The 6,969-nt window shown below is 36.8% G+C and overlaps 1 pseudogene; it reads right to left on the bottom strand.

The window, feature by feature from the left end:
• Positions 1-5,915: 5,915 nt before the first annotated feature.
• Positions 5,916-6,691, bottom strand: LOC124993516 (proliferating cell nuclear antigen-like; annotated as a pseudogene).
• Positions 6,692-6,969: the final 278 nt, after the last annotated feature.

The following is a 6,969-nucleotide window of genomic DNA, read 5'->3' as shown; positions in this document are numbered from 1 at the left end:
TTATTGCAAATCTGTTTGTTTTATTGAAGATAATATTTTAACTCATTCTCTTTATTATGACAATTTTGTTATCGTCCTTATAGGGGCCATTTGGTCTAGGATTGCATAGTATCTGAATTGGGCACTGCTAATATTGATCTCCACTTAAAGAAAGGGTTTTGGAAACCTATAGGGCCACTATAAGCCTATAGGGGGAAATCTGCAATATCCCAGATCTGCACTGCTAGAGGGGAAGATACATGAACAACATGAAAAACAAGGGAAGAAAATGATCCAAACAAATCTAGATTCTATATTAATAGAATCCAATGACAGTATGTTAGAAGAAATGTCAGAAAAGGACTTCAGATTTTACATGATTAAGATGATTCGCGAAGCAAAGGATGAGATAAGAGAGCAAATGCAGGCAATGAATGATAATACCAATAAGCTGAAAGAGCAAGTGCAGGAAACAAAAGATCATTTCAACAAAGAGATAGAGATAGAGATTCTAAAAAAAAAAAAAAAAAAAAAAAAAAAAAAAAAAAAAAAAAAAAAAAAAAAAAAAAAAAAACAGGAAATCCTTGAAATGAAGGAAACAACAAACCAAATAAAAAACTCAATGGAAAGCATCACCAAAAGACTAGACCACTTGGAAGACAGAACCTCAGACAATGAAGACAAAATATTTAATCTTGAAAATAAAGTTGCCCAAACAGAGAAGATGGTAAGAAATCATGAACAGAATCTCCAAGAACTATGGGACATCATGAAAAGACCAAATTTAAGAATTATTGGGATTGAGGAAGGCACAGAGATACAAACCAAAGGTATGAACAACCTATTCAATGAAATAATATCAGAAAATTTCCCAAGCCTAAAGAATGAAATAGAAAATCAAATACAAGAGGCTTACAGAACACCAAATGCACAAAATCATAACAGATCCACACCAAGGCACATTATAATGAAAATGCCTAACATTCAAAATAAAGATAGGATTTTGAAGGCCGCAAGAGAAAAGCATCAGATTACATATAGGGGGAGACCAATATAGATAGCAGCTGACTTCTCAACCCAGACTCTAAAAGCTAGAAAGGCCTGGAACAACATATTTCAAGCTCTGAAAGAACATGGTTGCCAACCAAGAATCCTATACCCAGCAAAACTAACCTTCAGATTTGAAGATGAAATAAAATCCTTCCATGATAAACAAAAGTTAAAAGAATTTACAAATAGAAAGCCTGTGCTACAGAATGTTCTCAACAAAATATTCCATGAGGAGAAAATGAAAAACAACAATGTAGGTCAGCAAAGGGAGGAACTACCTTAGAGAAAAACCATGCAAAGGAGAAACCAAGTCAACTTAAAAACCAAAAATAAGCCAAATGACTGGGAATACAAATCATATCTCAATAATAACCCTGAACATTAATGGCCTAAACTCATTAATCAAAAGACATAGACTGGCAGAATGGATTAAAAAGAAAGACCCAACAATATGCTGCCTGCAAGAGTCTCATCTCATAGAAAAAGACATCCACAGACTAAAGGTGAAAGGATGGGAAAAAACCTACCATGCACACGGACTCAGTAAAAAAGTGGGGGTTTCCATCCTTATATCAGATAAAGTGGACTTCAAGCCAAAGTTAGTCAGAAGGGATAAAGAAGGTCATTTCATACTGCTTAAGGTAACCATAAATCAGGAAGACATAACAATAGTAAATATTGATGCCCCAAACAATGGTGCATCCCTATACATCAAACAAATCCTTCTCAATTTCAGGAACCACATAGACCACAACACAATAATTCTGGGTGACTTTAATGCACCGCTGTCACCACTAGATAGATCTTCCAAACAAAAACCAACCAAAGATACCACAGAACTCAATAACACAATCAATAACCTAGACTTAATAGACATATAATAGAATATTCCATCCATCAACGAGTAGATTCACTTTCTTCTCAGCAGCACATGGAACCTTCTTGAAAATAGACCATATGTTGTGCCACAAAGCAGCCCTAAGGAAATGCAAAAAAAAAGAGATACTGCCTTGTGTTCTATCACATCATAATGGACTGAGAGTAGAAATCAATAAAAAACAGAAATTACTCCAACACCTGGAGACTAAATAATATGCTATTGAATGAAACATGGATAACAGAAAACTTCAGGGAGGAGATAAAAAAAATTCTGAGAGGTCAATGAGAATGATGATACAACATATCAAAATCTCTGGGACACTATGAAAGCGGTACTAAGAGGAAAATTCATTGCATGAAGTGTATTCCAGAAAAGAATGAAAAGTCAACATCTAAATGACCTAACATTACAGCTCAAAGCCCTAGAAAAAGAAGAACAGAATAACAGCAAAAGTAGTAGAAGACAGGAAATAATTAAAATCAGAACTGAAATCAATGAAATTGAAACAAAAGAAACAATTCAAAAAATTGACAAAACAAAAAGTTGGTTCTTTGAGAAAGTAAACAAAATAGACAAACCCTTAGCCATACTAACAAAGAGAAGGAGAGAGAAAACTCAAATTACTAAAATTCATGATGAAAAAGGAAATATCACAACAGACACCACTGAGATACAGAACATAATTAGAAGCTACTTTGAAAATCTGTATTCCAACAAAAGAGAGTCTACCGAAGACATTGACAAATTTCTAGAGACATATGCTCCTCCCAAACTGAACCAGGAGGACATAAACAATTTAAACAGATCAATGTCAAGCAATGAAATAGAAGAAGCCATTAAAAACCTACCATCCAAGAAAAGCCCGGGACCAGACGGATTCTCAGCTGAGTTCTACAAGACCTTCAAAGAAGATCTCATTCCAAAACTTCTCAAAGTATTCCAGGAAATAGAAAAAGAGGGTACCCTACCAAACTTAGAAATTCTATGAAGCTAATATCACCCTCATACCCAAACCAGGCAAAGACACATCAAGGAAAGAAAATTTTAGACCAATATCCTTGATGAATTCTATATAGATGCAAAGATCCTTAACAAAATACTGGCAAACCATATCCAAAAGCATATTAAGAAAATCGTGCACCATGATCAAGTGGGATTCATCCCTGGAATGCAAGGATGGTTTAACATCAGTAAATCAATAAACATAATCCATCATGTCAATAGACTTAAGGATAAGAATCATATGGTTATTTCAATTGACGTAGAAAAAGCATTCAACAAAATACAACACTCCTTCATGCTCAAAACACTAGAAAAAATAGGGATAGTAGGAACATACCTGAACATTGTACAGGCTATTTATGCTAAGCCCATGGCCAACATCATTCTTAATGGAGAAAAACTGAAACCATTCCCTTTAAAAATGGGAACAAGACAGGGATGTCCTCTTTCACCACTTCTATTCATCATTGTCCTCGAAACTCTAGCCAGATAAATTAGGCAGACTAAAGAAATTAAAGGGATACGAATAGGAAAAGAGGAACTTAAGCTGTCACTATTTGCAGATGACATGATTCTATATTTAGAGGATCCAAAAAATTCCTCCAGAAAACTTCTAGACCTCATCAATGAATTCAGCAAAATAGCAGGCTATAAAATCAACATGCATAAATCTAAAGCATTTTTATACGCAAGCAACAAAACAGCTGAAAGGGAAATGAGGAAAACAACTCCATTTGCAATAGCCTAAAAAAAAATAAAATACTTGGGCATCAATCTAACCAAAGAGGTAAAAGATCTCTACGATGAAAACTATAAAACATTGAAGAAATAAATTGAGGAAGACCTTAGAAGATGGAAAGATCTCCCATGTTCTTGGATAGGCAGAATTAATATTTGCACAATGGCCATACTAAAAGTGCTATACAGATTCAATGCAATTCCAATTAAAATCCCAATGACATACCTTACAGAAATAGAGCAAGCAATCATGAAATTCATCTGGAAGAATAAGAAACCCAGAATAGCTAAAACAATCCTTAGCAGGAAGAATGAAGCAGGGGGTATCACAATACCAGAACTTCAACTATACTACAAAGCAATAGTAACAAAAATGGCATGGTATTGGCACCAAAATAGACAGGTAGATCAATGGTACAGAATAGAGGACATGGACACAAACCCAAATAAATACAATTTTTTCATACTAGACAAAGATGCCAAAAATATGCAATGGAGAAAAGATAGCCTCTTCAACAAATGGTGCTGGGAAAACTGGAAAACCATATACAACAGAATGAAACTAAACCCCTATCTCTCACCCTGCACAAAAATCAACTCACAATGGATCAAGGACCTTGAAATCAGACCAGAGACCCTGCATCTTATAGAAGAAAAAGTAGGTCCAAATCTTCACCTTGTTGGCTTAGGATCAGACTTCCTTAACAGGACTCCCATGACACAAGAAATAAAGACAAGAATCAACAACTGGGATAGATTCAAACTAAATAGCTTTCTCTCAGCAAAGGAAACTATCAGCAATGTGAAGAGAGAGCCTACAGAGTGGGAGAATATCTTTGCCACTCATACTTCAGATAGACCACTAATTTCCAGAATATATAAAGAACTCAAAAAACTCTACACGAAGAATACATATAACCCAATCAACAAATGGGCTAAGGATATGAACAGATGCTTCACAGAAGAAGTCTACAAGCAATCAACAAACATATGAAAAAATGTTCACCATCTTTAGTAATAAGAGAAATGCAAATCAAAGCTACACTAAGATTCCATCTCACCCCAATTAGAATGGCGATTATCAAGAACACAAACAACAATAGGTATTGGAGAGGATGTGGGGAAAAAGGTACACTCATACATTGCTGGTGGAGCTGCAAATTAGTGCAGCCACTCTGGAAAGCAGTGTGGAGATTCCTTAGAAAACTTGGAATGGACCCACCATTTGACCCAGCTATCCCACTCCTTGGCCTATACCCAGAGGACTTCAAATCAGCATACTACAGAGATACAGCCACATCAATGTTCATAGCTGCTCAATTCACAATAGCCAGACTGTGGAACCAACCTAGATGTCCTTCAATTGATGAATGGATAAGGAAACTGTGGTATGTATATACCATGGAATATTACTCAGCAATAAAGAATAATAAAATTATGGCATTTGCAGGCAAATGGATGAAATTGGAGAATATCATGGTAAGTGAGATAAGCCAATCTCGAAAATCCAAAAGGCAAATCATCTCACTGATAAGCAGATGATGACACATAATGGGGGGTAGGAGGGGGGCAAGAATGGAGGAAAGAGGGACTGTATAGAGGGCAAAGAGGGGTGGGAGGGATAGGGGGGAAGGAAAAAATAACAGAATGAATCAAACAACATTACCCTACGTAAATGTATGATTACGCAAATGGTATGCTGTTACTCCATGTACAAACAGAAACAACATATATCTCATTTGTTTACAATAAAAATAAATTAAAATTTAAAAAAAGAAAAAAATGGAGGAAGGAGGGACTGTATAGCGGAAAAAGAGGGGTGGCAGGGGTGGGGGGAAGGAAAAAATAACAGAATGAATCAAACATCATTACCCTATGTAAATGTATGATTACAAAAATGGTATGCCTTCATGTACAGAGAAACAACTTGTATCCCATTTGTGTACAATAAAAATAAATAAATAAATAAATAAAAACAATTTTTAAAACTGCATTTAAAGTCAAGACCCTTTTATTATAAAAATCACCAGAAGTATTGCCTAAGTAAGGCAAAAGTATTTCTAGGTTAACAAGACCAGTCTTGACTTTAGATTTTATCCTTAAGCTGTAGAGAAAGAACGGGGAAAAACAGGTTATTTACAGAAAACATTATCTACATATCTACTCTGTTACAAATTTGGTGACAGAAAAGACTTTCAGTGCATGATGGCATCTCAGAAGCACTTCTCAAAGAGCTTAGTTTTATTTCCTCAGATTTTAAGAATGCCTAAGATCCTTCTTCATCCTCAATTCTGGGAACCAAATAATACTTTAATTGTCCCATGTCAGCAATTTTGTACTCTACAAGAAGGGGTACATCTGCAGACATACTAAGTGTTACTATAGGAGAGAGTGGAGAGGCGTTTGTAATGAAGTTCAGGTACCTAGGTGCAAAAGTCAGCTGAACCGCCTCCTTCATCTCTAAGGTAACAACTTCCTCTTCTTATCAGCCTTACTCGTTTGTGACAATGTTTCCATTTCCAAGTTCTCCACTTGCAGAAATTTTCACCCATCTTTTGCACAGGATATTACAACAGCATCTCCAATATGACTGAAGTCTTGGCCTATACGTGCAAATTCACCAGAAGCCATCTTTACTGCACAACTCTACTCTTGTTCTGGAATTCCAAGTTGTTGAACATCTAAATCCATTAACTTCATTTCATAGTCTGAAACTTTCTCTTGATTTGGTGTTTCAAATACTAGCACCAGGGTGTCCGCGTTATCTTCAGCCCTTAATGTAATAATGTCTTCATTGCCAGCACGTTTTAGTATTTTGAACATGTTGGTGATGTTCACACCCATGGCCAGGTTGTGGTCACAGCAGGATGTGCTGAAGCCCTCGGAGCAGAGTGGGCTGCACCAAGGAGACATGGGATGGGTCCACACTCTGCAGATTTATTCCACCAGAGCTGATGTTCCGCCAGGCTCACTGGTGAGGTCCTTAAGAGTTTCCAGCACCCTCTTCAGGATGAACCCCTGGACCAGGCGTGCTTCAAACATGGTGGCGAAGTCTACCACATGGCTACAGATGGAAAGGAGTAAGGCATTCCTGAAGTCCAGAGAGAGCGAGCAAAAAACGGTGGAGACAGACCAGAGAGGACAACGACCAGTGCGCGCACCTGCAACCCTTTAATGCCACCATGTCCACAGGTGCACTTTCTACCCCTCCCTGTCTGGTTTCTTTTGTCTTTGTTTTTGTTTGTTTTTGTTTGTTTTGTTTTGTTTTGCGGTGCTGAGGATTGAACCCAGAGCTTTGTGCTTGAGAGGCAAGCACTCTA

Source organism: Sciurus carolinensis, chromosome 9 (assembly GCF_902686445.1).
Source record: "Sciurus carolinensis chromosome 9, mSciCar1.2, whole genome shotgun sequence".
Taxonomy (NCBI): domain Eukaryota; kingdom Metazoa; phylum Chordata; class Mammalia; order Rodentia; family Sciuridae; genus Sciurus; species Sciurus carolinensis.
The sequence above is the reverse complement of the archived record's forward strand: the minus strand, read 5'-3'. Positions and strand labels throughout refer to the sequence as shown.